This window comes from Podarcis erhardii, assembly GCF_964252035.2.
Source record: "Podarcis erhardii genome assembly, chromosome: 10".
Lineage (NCBI taxonomy): Eukaryota > Metazoa > Chordata > Lepidosauria > Squamata > Lacertidae > Podarcis > Podarcis erhardii.
The window spans coordinates 27115599-27137642 of NC_138500.1; the positions used below are offsets into that span (position 1 = coordinate 27115599).

Here is a 22044-nt window from a genome sequence, read left to right on the forward strand (position 1 = left end):
AGTTTTGGGCCAGCCTGTATGATCAATTTGCCAGTGCAAGCTTTCGAGCACTGGAGTTATGTATGAAAAAGCCATCTCTGGGAAACTGGAGGCAATGCTTTAAGTGAACAGAGACAAATCACTGCCTGCTATCCACAGGTTTTATCCTTCTGTGCCCATGTATGAGCTATGAAGGAGCTGAAGCAGCTGGTGGACCTTGGAGAGCTTATCAGCATGAGTCATATCAGCGAAGCGGCTGAGGAGAAGGTGGACATCAGTCAGGCAAACAGAAATCACAAATATGGCTGTAGTGGTTTCTTTGAGTTCTGCCTTCAGAACCAGGTCTTTTATACACCTTAAAATTGTATTCCAAAGTCTGCAATTGCAACAAACGCTACCAGGAATAAACCAAAGCTCTTAATAAACATCATGACTAGTTTCAAGCCTCTTGAATCAAAAATAATTTGCTTAAAATGAAAACACAGCATTTTACACAATACTTTTCATCTCCAAGACACTTCACAAAGATTAATTAAAATGTACCAAAGTTTTTTGTGTTTTTTTAAAGACTGCCATCTTATCAGAAAGAAAGCCAAATGTTTTTGGGAAAGTCATGAGCAGGGCATGGAGGCACCAGCAGTTCCTCATTGTGTGCATCTCAGCATCTGTTATTTTCAGATACAGTGCTTCTGAACATGGAAATCACATTTAGACACCATTGCTAATAAACCATTAATAAAAGTATCTACCCATGATTTTTTATAACCTTTGGTTAAAACATCATCACATCATATGTTAGTGAATTCCACAGGTCCTTTTTTGTCTGTCCTGAATCTCCTACCAACAAATTTAATCGTATGATCCAGAGTTCTAATGCTATACGGGGGGGGGGGGGCTCTTGTGCACTTTTTCCATACTCTTCCTGATTTTATAAACCTCATGTGTCCCCCTTAGTTTACTTTTCTAAACTTAGAATACCCAACAGCATTCTGGTTGAAAAACGCTCCTGACAATGTTTCCTGCCCTCTCTCTGACTTGGCTTTGTGACATCATCATATTGTCGAATATGATTGGCTGTACCATGTCATCACACTGCCTACATGAACCTTGATTGGCAGGAATATTCTCAGGAATAAGTCACTTAAAAAACAAACAAACAAACAAAAACATCAGCTGCAGATTGTGGGATGCAGCAACTATCAACATGTAATGTAAGCAAAGAGTTTGTTGAAACTTAAAAATCCCCTTCTCACTCCAGAATACGTGGGCAAACACTCAGCACAACCACAATTGACTAGCAATGAGTGGTTATTAACATTCCTGATGAGACTGACCAAGAAGCCTGAGCTCTAGGAAATTATACTAGAGATTTCCAGCAACAGACCTGCTTTAAAGCCTCTTGGGGAGTTTAACAAAATTTGGATTTGTCTTAATGGTATAAATAAGGAGCAGCCAAAAAACCGAATTAGGTCCAAAATGGAAATGAAGCCAGAGGAGCAGGAAATGCAATTAATGCACAATACATTCACATTGACTGGGATTTGCCCTACCATTAAGGTGAGCATCTAGCTTCCATAGTTTTTTCTATCTAGTGGTTCACCACTGGGAGAAAGGATTCCACACACAAGGTCAAACCATTCATTGAAGAACACTGCACTTCTATATACTTTACACACTTAATGCTTCCCCAAGGCCAAACTAAGGCAATTAGGTCCAAAATGGAAATGAAGCCACAAATGAAGCCCCTGGGGCAATTCCCCCCAAAGCTGCCCCCTTCCTCCCTGAAAGTAATGCATGAAATGACATTTAAAAAAAACAAACTACATTTTTCAAAAAACAACAACACACACATGACTTTGCCATTCTGGGTGGTCCTATTAAATGTATTGTAACCATATACTGGCTATTGGCTTTTTCTAAGGGACAGGCACAACTATTTACAATGTTTTTGTTCATTCCATGGTTGCATATAATTATATGCCCATCATTATATGAGGACAGTAGACATGCAGCTTAATCCTATTCATGCTTATTCACAATTAGGTCCCACTGTAAACATCTGTGCAAATGGGCACAGGATAGTACATTTCAAGCAGCAACCACCAAAAGGAAATAGTAGTGATTATTATTTATTAAATGTGTACATCACCCTTCATCCATAGATCTCAGGGTGGTTCACAACATAAAATTACAGTATAACAAACACAAAATACATAATGAAATTAAGAACAACCCCCCCCCCCAATAATCTCTCATCTTACAGACTATCACTTTTCCTTGTAATAGGTTGCTGTAGGGGAGGGACTGTGAGCAGCGTTTGAAATTCACCAGGTGCATTTTGCACCTGGCTTGGGGCCACTTGAGACCAAATGAAGATGCCTGGGCACCAGGATGGTGCCTGACGTCTACACCATGTGGAGGTGCGTGCCTGAGGATGCTTGGATCTTGACTAGCAACAAATCCTGTAGAATCTGTTATGTTTTATCTGCACAATCAGAATGAATTTCAGGAACCAAAAAGTCATATTGAAAAATATGACTTTCGAGCCATCTTGCCCCAAAATGGAAACTATGCATTCAGTTTTGGTGACTGTAACCCTAGTTTAAGGAGCCATTGGGCACCTAGCTGATATATGTGAATTTCTAACATTGTTTATAAGTAACATCATAGGAGGGATGTTTCTATAAAGAAGGTGCAACTTGTTTCTAGAGAGAATGTGCAACTTGTTAATTTTTTTTGCTACTTTCAGGAATTGTAATGTTGCCAATGTAATGCTGTTACATTCATAGTATCAAAATGTTTTCTTTGTATGTTGTTACATTTGCTATTATGTTCCTACTTTTTTTATTCCTGCTACAAAATTGTTTTGTGATTGTTGATTTTGTGATGCATTGCTGTTTTCCTTTCATAAGCCGCTTTGAACAGTTTTTATAGTAGGTGATGAATTCCTACCACCAGCAGCCATCAGCTTTTGAATCACCAAGCAAAAAGCTACTCACTTTCCGAAGCCAGTTTGCATTGAAATCTGGGTTACAAGAAAGGAAAAATATTCATTAAAAAGGACTGGATTCTGAAGAGCAACATGCAATTACTCCTGTCAAAATGAACAAGAATATCCCTGTGCAGGTTAGGCAGGCTTCGTAACGCACTGCATCTTGGTACAGAATTTATAAGAACGCTTCATTTCCACAAGAGATGTACAAAGCAACATATGCTCAAGAAAACTCACAGGAGAGATGTTCTGTGCACCAACACAATTTATCTGTCAAGAGAATGACCTTACCTAGGTGAAAATGTACTTACAATTATCATTCTGTGCCAGAAAAGGACACAAATATTTTGTTACAAGCTCACGGAGTATAAATTCTACCTTCTTCTGTGCTGCAGTTTATTGAGAGGACACTCTTTAGAATTCCAGAAAAGTTCAATAGCTTGCAGACGGTATCTGGCTTTTTAATATTCAGTGCTATTCCTAGCTCTCTTTCACACATACTCCAACATCTGAAAGGATTATTATCCTTCTGTATAATGCAACCCAAAATCCATAATATCTTATGTGAAAACAGAGGAGAGCAGCCAGACCCTTGCCGATTAGTTTAAGCCCTCTATCACTAGTATATTCTTCCCTACGCATTTCCAAAGTATATTAGAGGAACAGTATTTGCTAATGGGTTACATCAGTGGAGATGTTCAGCCACAGCACACATTCCAGACAGGATATATGAAAGTAACAAAGGCAATGTGAGGATCCAGCTTTAATATCCATTAACTAATTTGTGGGTTCTCACACCCCCCCAAAGCTACTAGCCCATGAATGACTCTGCAGTAAGTTCATTGTGGATTTTACATGGCCACTAAGCCCTGCTGACCACAGGATTTGTAAACCACCACAGACAACCAAAACAGCAGGACAATCCAAGACCTGGAAAGTTTAAACTTCAGATCTGTTTGTGTTATTATAGATTTGTAGTTGCCAAGGCCTGTCCCGCAGTCAGTTCTGAGTCCTTAGAAACACACACACCTTGAGAGACTGCATCTAAATGCTTGGCAAGTTACCATTTGGTACTTCATGCTCAATATCACACCTCAGCATTCCGATCTCCTTGGGTTTAGTTAAGGTATTTTCCTCTGCTGCAAGAGTGTTTACAGATACCAATTTGTCTTAAGCACAAGACCTCTTGGCAATAAGGGCTTGGTACGCTCGCTTATTATAGCAGCTTATTGTGACAGTATCTAGGTTTCCAACACTGGGGCGGGCGGGCAGGGGCTGAGGCAGTAGCAATACTAGTCCCTCTAGCATATTGCTGAAGTAAGAGGCTGAAGAATACAAATAGCAACACACTCAGCACTATTTCTGTGTTAAGTTAAAATATTGCCATTTCCAGCAGAGCACCTCTTGAAAGTGTAAGCAACCTTAGGTTAATTTATCAAAGTTCCTGTACTTCTTAGGTGCAAAACTGTCAATAAATAGTCATTTATATGACATTTTAAGTTTAACTCAATCACATGTACAAGTCCCCTTTCCTGTGGGAGTCACCATCAACAGACAGGAAACCAAGTTTCAAGAAGGTACACATGTATATATCATACACTTACTCTGATTTAGCTGTTACTCTCAGGTACATACAGTTAGTAAGGTGCATAATTTAGAATCTCCACTGCATATGTATGCTTGAAAGAATGGTTCTTTATAAAAACATGAAGCAATATTGAAAAGTAAGTAAATATTAGAGGGTGGTTAAAGGTGTATTAAGGCTAGGACAATAAACATTGTGTGACTTGCCTAAGAACCTATTCCAGAATTAAGATCCAGACTCAAACTACTGAGGTCCAATCCAATGGCCATTTCAGTTCTCTCCAACTCAGTTTGAGAAAGAAAAAGCATCTGTGAAAGATTCCATTAGGCAGGAAGCATTGATCAATTGGCATTTTGCAAATGATGTACTAAGACTCTGGGTTTAGAATTTGTGCCCTTGCCAAACCCCTCTCCATTCCACTTTCAAGTAATAATTTGGAGTGGGGGGGGGAGAGACTGAATAATGACTCCCCAACTCAAAACATCTGCATTGGCACATTTGCCTGCAACACTGGCATAACATCATGATTTGTAATGAGCTCTGGCATAGTGGATGGCATGCCCCATTCTAAGCATTTGTTAGCTAATGCAGTAAGTCTAATATCCATAATCCTAACACACATTTACTTGGTAGTAACTCCCAATTATTTCAGTTGAATGTATTTCCAAATAAACATGCATAGGAACAGACTAAAAAAGGCAGCATTACTTGAGCTGTTCTGTCCAAAGACCAAACAATGTGCAGCCCATGCAAAGTTTGATATACCCGATCCCAGCTACACTGAAGCTGTGCCCAATTTATGTAGCACTTTTTAATATGCGAAATGCATTTTTTACACCTTGCATTAGACACCCCTCTGCCAAGTTCTCACAGGTCCCATACTAACCAAATTCTATACAAGACAAAGTGCAATTCTATACATGCACACAGTGCCAACTACTCAAAATTCTGCTGCAGTTTAATTAATCCATTTTCACATATGCCTCTAACATCAGTCAACCAGGAAGGAAGCCTTTGGTTGCTAGCTGGCAACAGCACACCTGCCCAGTAGTTGTTGTTTCTTCTTTTTTAAATGAAGGCAAGACAGAAAAAGGAAAGCCCCCACCCCCCACCCCCAATTTGAGGTAATGCTCAGAAGAGAAGCATATCAGATGGGCTCTGGAATACATAATATGAACCAGGAACCTCTCCAACAGCACTTACATGAAGCACTGCCAAACTTCATATTATCTCTACAGAGTCACTAAGTTGTTTATTTGTTCCCCAAGGAGATCAGCTAAATGAACTAAATGACACAATTCACACAGACTGATAACAGCAGAAATCTGTCCAAGACACCAAACCTAAAGCAGTACAAGGGAAGAATCCGCCCCAATTAAACAGCCATCTAGCTGAAAGCAATCTGTTCCTTGAAAGTGTCCCATTTAACCAGATTGTCTATTAAGAGGGCATTGACTTTAATAAATTCAGAGAGGACTGAAATAATGTTTACAGCCCATTCATCCTGGAGAAGAAGTGGACACAGCTGATAATGTGACAACTCCTTATTGAACCTAATCGCTTAAGTCAAACCAGCCAGAAAGCTTGCTTCTTGAAATGTTGAAGTGACCTTTCAAACATGCTCATTACTCTCCCTCCCTCCTTCCTCATGCCCCCCATGCAGATACACAGCAATTATTTGTTGATACAGCAGAAACGCTTTTAAAAAAAATCTATTATACAAGGTATACAACAAAGACCTTTTAGCCTGCGGAATAGGCAAGTTTTCAAGATACACAGGGCTGCACATTTAAGCACAGTTCTTCATCAATATCTCCTGCCCAGGGCTAGCTTTGATGGTTTTGCTGTCCAAGATTCTCATCTCTCCACACATTAAACAAAACAAAACAAAATCCCTAAGGCTGCAATCCTAATGACCTATGCTAGTAGAATGGTTCAAGAATTGAAGCAAGTAGTAATTGACTCCTCAGCATACATGGTAAGGTTCAAAGAGAGCCTATCTGCCTCCTTTTTCTCCCCAACCACAAAATCTGTTCCTCTACTTGGTGGCTAAGATCCACACACACATACTGAGACCTCAACAGACAACAGTTTATCCATAAGCTCTGAACAGGTTCTTCTGTCCATTCCACCCTGGATACTTTTCACAAGTTACACACAACTCAACAGTGATGTTGAGAGGATTCAGTTCCATCAAACATTTTGTTCTTTACTTTCATGGGGGTCTTAAAGCTTCACTTTGAAGATGGTCTGTTTTTGAGTACCAACACCCAAATGACACCCTTTCTGAACAGCAAGTACCACTTAAAAGTAAATAAAGTCAATAGCCCACTTCTTTGCTTACTGAGGTCTCTGTGACTTTAAGGAAATCCTTTGCACATCAGTGAAGTGAATGCAGGTGGCAACTGCCATCTTCCTGACTTTTGTATGTTTTGGTCGTGCAATAAGCATCATAACTATTTTTTGAGCAAAGTGTATGAGAATGAATCCAGTCCTAGACAAATGACTTGCCTTCCAAATCAAACCCGGTCTCCTTTTAGCCACCGCCAATGGAGATAACTGGCGGTGGTGCATTCCTTCGACCGGCTCAAGACAACTGCGATCCTACCAACATTCACGGAAATCTGGGAGGCTTGCTTCGGAGTAACCGTGCAAACAACAATGGGCTGCACAGAAAGGAGCGCGGCTCTTGAGAGATGGCTGCGATTGTGTATCTCGAAAAGAAGCCCAATTCGTCAGGAAGAACAACACACAAAACGAGGCAGCAGCAGAAGAAGAAGAAGTGAGGCTGGAATTCCATCCACGCCTACTTGGGGATGAACTCCAGTGAACAAAACGGGACTTTCTTTCACGTAAAATGGGCGTCGGATCGGGCCGCGCTTATTTAAAGGGGAATACGGAGGAGAAAGAAAGAAAGAAGAGACGGAAGATGCTCCCCCTCTTCTTTCTCACAGAGCAATACCCGGCTCAGCATCACCGCCCAAGCCCCAAACAGCCTCTTACCTTCTCTGTTGTTGCTGCTGCGGAGAGGTGCTTTGCCAAGGGAGGGGGGATCCCCTGTGAGGCTGGCCGCTTCTAAGCCGGGCAGCTGTTGGGCTCCTTCTCGGAACCAAAGGCACCCGGAACAGACGCAGATCCCCTTCTTTCTACCAATCTAATTTACTCGCGGGGGGGGGGGGGGCGGAGGGAGCGATGGTTCAGGCTGCGCGAGAAAAGCAGGCGCCGATCCAGCGCTTTCGGAGGATCTCTCCGGCGGTCCCAGACTATAGGGCAGCTCAGCTGGTCCGATCTGCGTGCGAGCAGCGGAGGAAGGGGGGGGGGAGAGAGAAGCAGGAGGAGGAGGAGGAGGGAGAACCGGGAGCCCCCCTCCCCGGTCGCCTGCTCAGGGCCTGCCGGCTCCTCCTTCCCCCATGCTGTCCTGGGGGGGGGGAGGCAACCCCCGTGGCCCGCCGGGCGCCTCGCGCTGCGCCCAGGCCCCCTCGGGTTGGCCCGGGGAGGGGCACGTCCCGTTAGCTCCGCTGCGGCCTCCCCGGGGCCTGCAAGCTCGCCGGGCGGGGGAAACCCAGGCCCGGACGGGGCTCGGAGAGGCTGGTGTGGGGAAGCCCCTCAAGAAGGTCGCGGACGACGAAGAGGCGGCGGCGGCGGCGAGGCAGCCCGGTCTGCGTGGCCGCTGGGTGCCGCTCGGGCTGCCTTGGCGGCGGCGCTTCAATCACTCGCTCTCCTTCCCAGCAGCGCCGCGCCGCCCCGCCGGCTCTCCAAGTGCCACCACTTCGGCAGCCGGCTTCGGCGCTCCGGGAGAGCCGGGCTGCCCCCCGTCCGGAGGGATGGCAGGCAGGCGGGCTCCGGGCGGCGCTAAGCGAGGCTGGCCCCTAGTGTGGCTACTGGCAGGCAGGCAGGCAGGCAGGCAGGCGGGCTGCTTCTCTCTCTGTCTTGCTCGCTGAGGGGGAAGCCGACTAAGGCGCCGCCGCTCCGCCTCAGCTCCCGTTGCCAGCAGGCTGCGCGCCCTCGCGCCCGCCCCAGCCCAAGGAAGTGGCTGCTCGCTCAGCGGCAGCTGCAGCCACTGAGGATCTGTGTCATGTCTGTCTGTGCAGCGGAGGGGATGGGCGGCGAGGAGCCGAGGCGGGGCCAGCCCGCCGACACACACACGCCGCCCTGTGACGGGCGGCGAGCCAGGGCCCAACCAGGAGCGGCCCCCTGCTGCAGAGCCCGCCCCCTTCCAGCCGCCCTCCCCTCGCTTGTCGCCTCACTGAGGAGAGAGGCAGAGAGAGGGGAAGGGAGCGGAGCTCGCGGAGAGGGTATTTCCCTTCGCCGCGGTGGCTAGACTGAGGGGAAAGAGCCGGAGGGCGAGCCTTTTCCCCGCTCTCCCGCTTCTTCTCTGTCCCGCTTCTCGCACCTCCCGGCGGAGGCGGTGCCTCGCTGAGGAAAAAGTCCGGAGAAACCCCGCGAAGTACCCGCCTTCCTCGGCCTCTTGCGCTCTGCTGGGCCGGCCGGAGTTACACAGGGGAGGGATGAGATTGGAAAACCCTCCCTGGAGCCGTTCACACGACGACGCCTTCGCGTGTTCCGGAGCGGGGGGAGGCCCTGTGCAAGTTCTGGGGCCAAGAGGGAGCCCGGCACAAAGGGCTTTGAAAGCGGGGGCGCAGTTTTAGCGCCGCCGAGCTCGCTGCGGTCTTCCGCAGTTTCCATGGGGACAACGCGGCGAAGTTAGCGCCCTCAGCCCCTCATGAGCTTGGCGAGCCCGAGCCTGTTGTGCAGACTCGCGCGGCGCTCAGGTGCCCTGTGTCTAGTCCTGGCTAAGTGTTGCCAGCGCTCGGTGCACTTCCAGGGACAAAGGCGGAGGACAAAGTCAATGAGGAGCCCTCCAGATGTCGTGGACTACAACTCCCATCAGCCCCGGGGAGTCCCAGCAGCAGCAGGCAGGGCAGCGTGCGGGCGACTCCTTATTCTGCTGGACTTCCAGCTACTCTTGTCCCCCGCAGAGGGTTTCCCATCACCTGATCCTTTAACCTGGAGATACCAGAGATTGAACCTAGCCACCCTTCCATTGGACTCTCTTTTCCAGCAAAGTAAATATAGGTGTCTTAGGAGTGGACTGCTAAAATTTTCCCTGAACCATAGCTGTCAACGTTTCCCTTTTGTAAAGGGAAATTCCATTATTCCGAATAGGATTGCTCGCAAGAAAAGGGGAAAGTTGACAGCTATGCCCTGAACTAGTCTGACCTCGGTTTCAAATCGAGATCCCTTCCCTTTCATGTTTGTTACTCACAGCTGTAGAGTTGGACTTCTTTCCCTCCCTCCGTTTCCTCATTAAAGATGTACAGTGGTAACTCGGGTTAAGTACTTAATTCGTTCCGGAGGTCCGTTCTTAACCTGAAACTGTTCTTAACCTGAAGCACCACTTTAACTAATGGGGCCTCCTGCTGCTGCCGTGCTGCCAGAGCATGATTTCTGTTCTCATCCTGAAGCAAAGTTCTTAACCTGAAGCACTATTTCTGGGTTAGCGGAGTCTGTAACCTGAAGCATATGTAATCTGAGGTACCACTGTAACGGGTTAATCCCATATGGCTCACAGGTGCATGATGTTTCAGTGCAACAAAATAACATCTAATAATTATGCTGCCATCAAAATGTCAATATTCCACATATTAAAATAATATCTAATGTCCTGGTCCCATTAACATGTCAGATTTTAATGCCACTTCCTTGAACTAATTTCTTCAAAAATAAAAATAAATATGAATAAAAATGTAGCAGAGTTTGTTCTTGTGACACCTTATTTTTCAACATGTGTGGACGAGGGGCACCTGTCTGCAAAGTACAGCATTCTTCTAACTCATTTCTTCCACTCCATTAGGGGGATGCAAAGTGGATTATTGCCATAAATCAACCTATTAAGAAAGAGCCTTTGTTTGAGAATAGCCCAAGGAGTTAAGCATAAAGAGAACAAAACATTTTAAGCAGCTGAGAGAAGCACTTAACAAATAACAGTTTATTTTTTAAAACCCTCTGAGTTGTTTCCATTTAGCCCATCCACCCTTTTCACATGGACGGTGGAGGTGTGAGCATATATGCCATGAATAATAATGTAAATATTCATGGGAGAGAATGATACAACTAAACATTCACTGCTGCTTTTTTAAAAAAACAACTTTCCAGAGCGGTAACAGAAAATTATGGGGAGGAATGACATCTTCGGAATGCTTTAGACTACCACAGATACTTCAAATATTAAGTTGTTTCCTCGCAACAGCCACTTAAATAGGGTGGCTTGCTTAGGAGTGAGGAGTGTTTTATTGAAGGTTTAAAGAAATATAGGAGCTTTAAAAATAATATTTTGCAGCAAAGTCTACCAAAATATCTTGAACTTCAGAACTGTTTACTTAAGGGAAGATAGCATTTGCCATACCGCATCAAGGCATTCGTCCATCAAGTCTAATATCCTGCCTCCAGCAGTGCCCACTGCTGAATGCTTTACAGTCAGAGTTATATCAGATGAACTGAAGTATACCATAAAGCTCAACATGGCAGTGATATCATTTAACTGTTATGGACTGGGACGGTTGACATGCAATGACACCCCGGAAAACCATATGAAAAATATCTTGGCAAATCTACAATAGCTGCTGAGTTCCAACAAGAAATGATGATTTGGAGAAACACTGTATGATATGCTGGCAGTTCTTTTCTCAAGCTAGGAGGACAACTGCAAGCACCCTACCCTAGATAATTATTCTGTACTAAGGAACAAGGCTGTCACTTAAGCAGTCTTTTAGCATAGCCTTTTAACATAGCCACATTCCAATTGTCTAGAATGAAATCACAGGCCAAAGGAGAAGGCATAGATGGGTGTATCTGAATGAGTTTCAAGAGATCTAAAATACTTTAGCCACTTTAATGCATTACATGAAGCAAAAAAAACAACAACAACAAAAAAAAACAGGATCACTGGGGCAAGTGTCCTCACTTTCCATCTCCAAATAGTATAGTCAGCTAGACACCAAAATATGAACAACAACCAAGCCTCTTGAAAAAGGAAATGTTATAGCTGTAAGTTTGTACCATGTGGGAAAAGACTGTGTTTCAAGGGGTGCTTTGCATGAAGCAAGTCCCAGGTTTAGTACCTGGTAACTCCAGGTGGGGCTGGAAAAGACAAAGGTCTAAAACCCTGGAGAACTTCTGCTGAACCAAATAGACTGACTTTTGTGGAAGTTAAAGTATTTTTCTATCTTGTTTCTAATTGTGCCTGGGAGAATCAATTCAAGATATGGGAAGTGGCAGAATGTTTCATGAGTATGTATATTTTAACCATTGAAAATCCCTCACATTTACATAATGTTTGAAGTAGTCTAGGATGTGGCAAAGGAAATAAAGAGTAGATGGTTAACCACTGGTATTTAACCACAAATGAATTTGGCTTAAAAGATTGAAGTTCCTCCATTAGTCTAGGCAACAAGAGCCATAAAGAAGCTTTCCCCAGGAAAAGCAAATCAATCATCAGACTAAGGCAGAAAGTAATGATTTGCTGCTCTATTTATTGAATTGTGAGTCACCATAAAAGCTACCAAATGCGTGCAATAAAAGCAAAAGGGGGAAAAAACTGCTTCTCACTTAATTGGCATTTACTTAGACAATAAAGCAAACAATCTTACATGATAATATACAAGTTGTGTGACTTGCATATGAAATAAAAGAACTACTCTTGTCAACTTCATAGGCCATACTTTTACTCCTGGGGACTGATTACTTTCATTGGGTTTGTATCCGCTGGCACTTAGCAATGGGTCAATAAGCAACCATCTGAAGAGATCTGAAGAGGTTGTGACTTGGACACTGATTTGGGGACTGGGGCAATGGGGCAGAGGATCAGGTCCTGATTACTAATACAGGCCATAGTCACACCATACATTTAAAGCATTATACCACTTTAAACACTTTAAACAGAATCCTAGGAACCATAGTTTGCTAAGGGTACTGAGATTTGTCAGGAGAATCCTGTTCTCCTCATAGAGCTACGGTTTCCAGAGTTCCCCAGGAAGAGGGATTGATTGTTAAAGCACTCTGAAAATTGTGGCTGAGAGGACTAGAGGGCCTCTAACAACTTTCAGCACCCATAAACAAACACACTTTCCAAAAAATCTTTATAGGAATTCATGGCTGTTTAAAGTGGTATCATAGTGTTGTAAATAGATTATGTGAATTCAGCCACAATCTGGTCTTGGGATCTTCAATCCAGTCGGGGCCCCATCTGAATCGCACAACTAGTTTAATGTGGTTCCTCTCACCATGCATAATCCTTCAGGCTAGTTAAAATGCAAGCAAATTATTCTGCAGTGTAAATGTTAAGGGAGCTTCCAAATTCAACCCGTTTCATCAAGGTAACAGGGAGCACGAAGAGGTAGGTGGCAGGATTCTGCCCTGCTGGTTCTCAAGATAATAATGCATGATAGTTGGGTATGTTAATGGGGTTCTATCAGGAGATAAAGGAAATATATTCCACACTGCTATGATCCTTCTCTCCCTTCTGGACTAAAGATATGCTCCCCCACCATAGCAAAAAAAAGGAAGGCAGCACCATATGCAAATATATGTCATAAGCTGCCCTATAGGCTTATGCATGCTTAACCCTGCTTCCAACTCTTTGTTGCATTTACCCAAGAGAAATTACTTGTGCAGCCAGATCATGTCCATGCAATTTACTCAGATGTTGCATGGTAACTTCACCCTCCTTTTTTTTTTTGCTTGTGACACACTTGTACTTTGCTTTGCACATGCGCAGAGGCAGCTTCTGTATTAGTAACTCATCCCTGTACTAATCTAGGAGCAATGAAAACAGATTCTAGTGCTGAGCTCTTATGATCCATGGCTCTTTCCCTGTATTTTGAGTGGAGGGAAGCATATTTCTTTGCCTCCTCCAAACTTTATTGTCAATACAATTAGAGTCAAATTATGAAATGAGCTTTCTATTACCAGAACCCTATGAGATGTACCATTTCAGCTGTAATCTTTTAATTATTTTTTTTAGGCAGGGGGAAAAAAGTTGTGTAGCTAGCACCTATAAAACATGGCTGGCTGAATTCATTTTACTTTCAAAAGGTGTTGAAATTAAATCTCCTACTCTCTGCAGATGGTTGGAGATAGGGATCAAAACATTGTTAACCCTTCCCACACATAAATGAGAAAGCATTACAAACATAATTGAACAAGAAATCAATTTAAAACCAACAACCACAAAACAATTTTCAGAGGAGAGGGGCAGCAATGTAAGTATATTCCAGGAAAATCAACAAAGTCTTGTAGCACCTTAAACCATAACAAATGTATTACAGTCCAAGCTTTCAGACTACAATCTGCTTAATCAGGTATATAAACTGGCAGGTAGGTATCTATATGGTGGTTGCTGGAGAGAGGGACTGTTAGATAACAGAGAAATGAAATGCAAAAAGTCCAAACTATTACGGTTATATTAAATGTGTTTTATGCAAATCATCATGGTGACCATTTACAAAGCAGTGTGGATGATGGTACAAGTATCCTGGCATTGATAAGCCAATGAACATTTGCAGTGATAAAAACCCATTATCTCGTTTCAGGGCCCAGGTGATAGAACTTCTTGAGAAGTTGTATTTCAGTGGTTTTATACTGGAAACTCTATTTGAAGTTTCGTCTTCAAGAATAGTCCCCTAAAGGTGAGTAACACAATGTCCTGAGAGGTTGAAATGTCCCCCCACTGGTTTCTTTGAATATGTCTCTCTCTGATATCAGACTCTTATCCATTTACACTTTTCTATAGAGACTGGGGGTTTTTTTTGGTCTTATGTGGAATGCAGAAGAGCATTGCTTGCAGATGATAATATATATCAGATTAAATTAAGTCCAGGTGCAATTTTTATTTGGCACATGTGGTGTTGGATGTGGAGCAGATAAACTCATGGCTGCAAAAGAACCATTGGGGGCATTAATTTCTTCACTTGTGATTCACAGCTACTGGCGAGGCACACTGCCTCTAACATTGGGGATAAAGACTGGCGCTGACCGAGTATTCCTTTTGGCACCTGGTTAAGACACCAAGGCTTTTTACACAGGCTTTTAAATTTTACTATATGGTTTTAGCTGTCTGAATGGTTTTGGTTTATTAGCTCTCCATTTTTATGACATTGCTTGATTTGATATTTATTGTTTTAATATTGTATTGATACTTGGAACGTTTATGCATGCTGCCCTTTAGAACCCATGTTTGACTTAAGATGTTGTATTAATTTTCTAAATAAATAGAGTGAATTAGAGTGGCTGGCAAATGAGAGGGCAAAAGAAAGTGTCAATTGGAAAGGGCTCTGATCATCTGTATCTGCCTGTGCAGCCAACAGCTTCTGAATTATCCAGCGGTTTGCTACATGGTTGGTAAGCTATTACTATGATTCCCTATAATTTGGTTTGAGAACATATGCACATGTATTTTCCAATCATCAAATCATAGAATTGTAGAGTTTGAAGGGACCCTGAGGGCCATCTAGTTCAACCTCCTGCAATGCAATGCTTACATGTCTACTAATTAGAGTGGCCATTTATGTATTGCTAAGCAAGAGAAAAACCTTTCCCCAAAAGAGGACAATAGAGAACACAAGTCTGGGGGGAAATGCATCTGTTAATTTATATGCATAAATGCAAATTTAGAAATGACTAAATTAAATAGTAACACAATACAATTCACCATGGTGTGGAAGACTGGGACCAGGTGGTCTGTGTACCTGCTTAGTCTGCTGCCCAGGTGCCAGCTATTGATGGACAACTTCAAGGCCCCTGCTCATCCTGCTTATGGTTATTTATTTTGAAACCAGACTTAGACCAGTCAGCACTTCAAGCAGAGGACTGTCCCCTGGCTGCACTTCACTAATGTCCTCTGTAAAGTAGGACACATGGCCACCCTGGTACTAATTAAACAGGCAGTTGGCTGCAAATTTCTCTCTCCTGTCCAGTATCGTGGGTGTATCTTCTAAAACAAAACAAGAACTGAACAAACAGAGAGAAAGTTCTTCCACAAATTAGTAACTGCCTTCCTCTGTAGGTTCCTTCACACTCACTCCGGTCATCATCTGAGGCCCTGCTTGAAATTCCTTTACCTCCAGAGTTGAAGGAATCATATTTCAAATTCATTTATTGGTAATTGATCACCAGGCCATTGCAAAACAAAAGTTTAACAAAGGGGGATACACACCTGAATAAAAATTACAAAAAGGAACTTAAATAATATGGACACAGGTTGAATTCAAATTATACACACAGAGAGAGAAACAACCTTAGAATTCTGAATTTTCCTACTGAACTACATCATTCTCCATAGGGAAAGTATTATTCCTATTTTGACATATGGTAAAAATGGCAGAAATGTGAATAACGTGATATAAAACATTAGGGTGTGGGAATATGAACCAATAAAATTATTAATCTCCCTAGCAGGACACAGCACTCTCCCCTTAACATCATGGGAAATGTGCAGTCTTTGCAGCTACATTTATATCTTTTCCACATAGCAGATCAATAATGGAACGTGATAAAGGCAATTCCTTGTGCTGGGAGCTTTTGTATACTACAGGGGCAGTGCAAGAGTCCAACGTGGGGATGTGGTTTACCACATAGCCTCACAACTTATGAATTGGACCATTGATTTTAACTACCCAAGTCTCTGGTGATACGATGATTCAAGAAGAGTATTGTTTGCGGTAATAGGCCCTGTGCAGAGGTCCTAAGCAGTGCTGGATTCTTCCCTTTGAAACGTGAAGAAGGCTGAGGGAGCATGCAGGAGGTGTGTAAGGCTGGGAGGTGGTGGTGAGGTGTTTCATAGGAAATGTGCTAAGCACTAAACATCCAGTTCCCACTTTGCCACTGCACTGAACACAATTACATTTACAGCAGGGGCATGCAGGGCTTACCTAACTTGGATCAGCAGGACAGCTTTCCATCAGAGTACAGCTGAAAGCTTTGCAACAGAAAATAGACCAAATGTAATCCTTCCAGAAAGCAAGCCCAAGCCCCACATCATAAAGTAAATAGGTCTATTGCATGATGGCAACAGAGACCCAGGAAAGTGCAAATGTTGTTAAACAAAGACTGGAGGGGAGTGTTTGGGAATGGGAGTGATTCATTCACTTATGCTGACACAATCCAATTAACCAGTATGGTATATTGCCCTCTGATACTATAACACATCTCAAAAGTCTTGCAGAGGGAGCCCATTGTACCTTGTATTCCAGTCATGTGGGGCTAAGCTTAACTGGTGTATGAGAGAGAGCAACAGAAAGAAATAGACAGACAGCTATGAAACATTTTTATCAGTGATATTGCAAAGACTACCACTGAAAAGCTCATGCTCCTGCTCCCCCAAATTTCCTGACTGTTTGCATTTGGGATAAGGATGCAATGCCATTGAACTTGATAGTTAAAATAGTGGTCAGTACAGTAGCTAGCTGAACCTGGAAGCTGCCTAATTATATTAGGTGTCATGCACTAAGGATGTCACCACAAGTTGGCTGGGAAGTAATGTAAAAAGAAGCAGATAAGAAGGAGCAGCAAGACAAGCAGGTGGGAAACAGGAGGAACAAGCAAGTGAACAACCACACTGGAATTTCCATTCCATCTGATAAATTAGGCTCTTATCACAAAAGTTCAATTCATGGAAGTTGATGCCATCAATAGCTAGTAGCCACTGTGGCTAAGCTCTGTCTTCCGTGTCGGAGGTAGTAGACCTCTGAATCCCAGTTGCTAGGAATCACAAGTGGAGAAAGTGCTGTTGTGCTCAGGTTTTCCTTTTGAGTTCTCTTTGTGAGTGCTGGACTTGATAGATCAGTGGGGCTCTTCTTATGTTCTTAAATTGTAAAGACGCACAGGGAAATTGTCCTTTAGGCCCATTGCTAAGGGTCAGAGCCAGCAGCAGAAGCCCATTGCAGCTAGTTTCAGTTGTGTGGAAACTGATCTTTACAGGCTTATCTTTAAGTACAATAGAACAAGGTCACATGCATGCTATACATTTAAAGCACATTGTTTGGCCCCCAAAGAATAATAGGAACTGTAGTTTGTTAATGATTGTGGAATTGTAGTTTTGTGAGGGGTTAACTGCAGTTCCCAAGATTCTTTTGAGGAAGCCACATGCTTTAAATGTATGGTGTGGATTTGACCAGAGAGACTAGGAAAAATTGGACGGATCCTGCTTTAGGACCAGCTCTCGTTAAGAGCTGTTACTTTGTGCATGAACAAAATGCTAATACCTTACTGCAATTTCTGTTGCTTTCTAATTGACACACTTTTATTCATTTTATTTATATAATCTTTGTGTTACATTCCTCCATCCAAAGAAAATGTTCAAGCAGTTTACAACCTATCTTAAAATATCAGATAAAACTTTACCAAATGTAAAAATAAAGCATTACAAATGACAATCAAATATAAGATCCACATTTAGGGCAGCATAATTAACAGGAAAACAATATATACTCTTAAGCATTAAAAAAAAATTGCAAATAAAAATGAAATACTATACTGCAATTTAAAAATCCACATATACAAGGCACATTTATAGAAGCTTCACCCACATTTCCGCAGCCCAGGAGCAGCTCCCAAACACATTCTTAGCAATCCTTCATACAGAAACCACACTCTCAAACATTCTCACCAACCATACCCAGCCATCTCTTACCAACCAATATCTGACTTACTGCCTGGTTTTACTCAGCACCACATCCTTCCCATGAGCCTCCATCATGGCAGCACCATGGACAAGTTTTATCCTGCATGATAATATCATTTGCTGCATGATGCTAAGGATAAATAAATGAATTCTCCAATTATTGCTCTGTAATGTAATGTGAGCAAGTAATGACACTGAGGAAAACATGAACTAGTTCACATCTATTTGTAATTAACATTCGCTTCCTTTCCTGTCTATACTAGAAATAAGAGGATGTATCTATATTTAACTCACAGTTTAATATTGTATCTTAAAACCAGATTTACAGACAATTCTATAGCTGAGGCAGGAATGAAGATTTTACTCCTGCTCAAAATGGAACACTTCATTTCCATTAAAATTGTGTGTCTTTTATACATGGAAGGCTTAATTGTTCCCAGAATTGCCTCATTAACTTCAGAAAGGTTTACCATTACAGACCCCAGAACCATGATGCTAATTAGAAAGGAACTGGCTTTAGTCTGAGGGAAGAATTGTGTCTTCTTTGAGAGAAGGCTCATTCAGTCATTGACAGAGAGTGGCTGCCAGACAGTAGAAATTACTGCCAGGTATATAAATTCAGAGAATACCTATAACAAATGCATCAGTCCCAGAGCCAAGCACACTAAACTAAGATACTAAAATAAGCTACTCTGGCATTTAAATAACAAATATTGTTAAGCAATCTGTCAAGTCCAATGCCACCCAACCAAATTAATCATGAATAGTCTCCTGGCCACAGGCTCCTTCTGCACCTAACCAGTGCATTTATGATACCCAAAATGAGGATTCACTGCCAACATTTAATAGCTGCATCAAAGCCCATAGAGGAAGGACTGAATTGGGTGAAGCCCATTTTTATTTGAAATATATCTTAACCCTCCTGGTCTGGAAGCTGCAGTCAGGGCAGAATGCAGCTGCTATGTTGGTGAGTAGGGCAGATCAACACAAGTATATATACGTGGTCCTGGAAGCTGATTCTGTACCTGCTGCCTCTTTAAGGTGGTAGTGCTAGCCTATACTAGTTTAAACCAACAGATAAATAAAGCAAAATGAAGTGACTGAAAATCTGGGGGTGGGATGGGGGGAACAGAATAGAGAAAAGTTCCCAAAACCACTTAACCCAAGGATAGGGAACCTGTGACCCTCCATACATTGTTGGATTCTAACTCCCATCCATTCCAGATATGACAGCCAATGGTCAGGAATGATAAGTAAAGGTAAAGGGACCCTTGACCATTAGGTCCAGTCGTGGCCGACTCGGGTTGTGGTGCTCATCTCGCTTTATTGCTGAGGGAGCCAGCGTACAGCTTCCGAGTCATGTGGCCAGCATGATTAAGCCGCTTCTGGCGAACCAGAGCAGCACACGGAAACGCCGTTTACCTTCCCGCTGGAGCGGTACCTGTTTATCTACTTGCACTTTGACGTGCTTTCGAACTGCTAGGTTGGCAGGAGCTGGGACCGAGCAATGGGAGCTCGTCCCGTCGCAGGGATCGAACTGCCGACCTTCTGATTGGCAAGTCCTAGGCTCTGTGGTTTAACCCACAGCACCACCCATCCATTCCAGATATCACAGCCAATAGTCAGGAATGATGGGGGGGCATAAATCAACAACATCTGGAGGGTCACAGTTTCCCCAACTTTGCTTGAGCAAATAGGGAGGTCTTCGCCAGATGTTGCAAAGCTTGCAATGTTGGCACTGGACAGGTGTCTGAATTCCAAAGTTGGGGCTCTACTGCAGAAAATATCATGTTCTTTGCTGAAGCACAGTGCACCTCTCTTAAAAAGGGTAGTGTACTTGGAACAGGGCCTCGAGAAAAGATCTGAAGACATGGGTAGAATGAGATCCTGGAGGATGTGTGTGACAACAGAAGAGTGAAGGTGAAACTAATTGTATGTACAGCTAAAGAAGCATTGTGGATTAAAACAAAACAAAACACCACCAGGTCCAATTCTTGCCTTAAAACACTTGGAACAGACAGCTTGTCTCTCCTCCTCAGTGTGCTGATTAGGACTATTCTGCCAAGAGGAAAATATTCAATTGCCCAAGTTATGCTTGCATGCTGTGGCACTTCCGCCCACTCTAATTGAATGTGTTCATGTGCAGTTTCCTGATGGGCTGGATTAATGTGTCAGAGGTTCTGTATCAAACTGTGCACTGGACGTTCATTACCACTTTGGTTCTTCAGTACCGGTATATCATGGTCCTTCCTTAGCCTACTCATAAAGAAACAGCCATACAGAGTTCCCAGGGAAGAGGGATTGATTGTTAAACCACTCTGCAAGTTGAAGCGCTGTGAGAGAAATCAAGGTCTCCTAACTATCAGCACCCTTAACAAACTACATCTCCCAGGATTCTTTTGAGCAAGCCACGACTATTTAAGTGGCATCATAGTGCTTTACATGTATGGTGCAGATGGGGCCAATATAGTCTGTAATGTAGATGGCCACATCTACACCACACATTTAAAGCACTCTTATACCACTCTGACAGCCGTGGTTTCCCCCAAAGTATGCTGGGAGCTGTAGTTTGTTAAGTGTGCTGGGAACTATAGCACTATAAGGGTTCTCCTAAGAGACCTCAGTTGCCAGGATTCTCTGGTGAAAGCCATGACTTTTACAGTGATATCATCGTACTGTAAATGTAAAATGCAGATCTTCATACAAATATTTGAAGGAGAGGACGCAGATATACTGTAAGAGGCATCATATTAATTGTGAATCATAGAATCATAAAATTGTAGAGTTGAAAGGCACCATGAGAGTCATCTAGTCCAACCCTCTGCAATGCAGGAATCTTTTTGCCCAACACAGGGCTCAAACCCACGGCCCTGAGATTAAGAGTCTCATGCTGAAGGTTATGAACTCATTTACAGACACCTGTAAATTAGAGATGCCCATCCATTTCCTTTTCCAGCTTTGAGTTGAGCCTAGTCTTCCCCCCCAGATAAATTGTTATATAGTCTTGTCAGCTTTTGAGTAGGTATGGATGCAGAGCTGGGGATATCCCTGACAGCACTGAGAAAGAAAAGGTCACCTCTTTTCAGCAGTGAAACTGTCAGTGCCAAGGGATAATCTTCTTCATCCTCATCAGCGGTTGCTGGGAAAAGCTGGTGCTTAGGTCGAGCAACATGATAGCAGCAAAGGCAATGGCAATTAGCCTGTCAGTATCAAACAGCTCTGCTTTTGTGTTTAACAATTTGCCGGCATTTTATGATTCCAAACATTGCTAGACCCTATGATTTTCTCTCTGCCTTCCCCACTTTATTATATTCTGTGGATCTTGAAAGGACAAGAATTACTGGGGTCTGATCTGATGAACTTGGCTATACCAATGGATGAACTTTCAAAGCTGACGCACGGCATTTTGCTGCGATAAGTGAAGGACAAGATGGCATCCCTCCCCACAGGTGTGTCGTAGTCATTAATGATGTAAATCTTCTAATGGGGCTCAAGATAGCATATATAACATATATATTTCCTTCCCTCCTCCATCCTCATAGCAAATAGTGTAATGCATTGTGAGAAATGAATGGGGTACAGTAGTCCTATTTTGTATAGGTAACTGGGGGAACAAACCAATCATGATAGAAGTGATGCCAGTGTGACAACTTGTTTCCTTTGCCATATTAGCCAAGCAACAAACAAAATATTTTCTGTACTCATAAAATATAGTCAGGACCTCCCTAAACTATGCTAGAAAATACCATATGCTAAGAAACTGTTTTGAATGGACTTACAGTCTGCAGCGCTACTGAGTTTGAATGGACT

General features: G+C 43.0%; 1 protein-coding gene and 1 long non-coding RNA gene across 2 annotated transcripts in view; one reads left to right on the top strand and one right to left on the bottom strand.

Annotated features, from left to right (window-relative positions):
* The window catches only part of LARGE1 (LARGE xylosyl- and glucuronyltransferase 1), a 328203-nt gene extending 319552 nt beyond the window's left edge, over positions 1 to 8651 (bottom strand). Inside the window, exon 1 of the mRNA XM_081879465.1 lies at positions 7560 to 8651. The gene's annotated coding sequence lies outside the window, so the exon portion shown is untranslated. The remainder of the gene's footprint in view (positions 1 to 7559) is intronic.
* LOC309351733 lies at positions 1135 to 21677 on the top strand. Its single transcript, XR_014160958.1, has 4 exons — positions 1135 to 1190; positions 14147 to 14242; positions 14829 to 14954; positions 21564 to 21677. It is a non-coding gene; the product is annotated as an uncharacterized lncRNA (long non-coding RNA).
* The last annotated feature ends 367 nt before the right edge of the window (positions 21678 to 22044 follow it).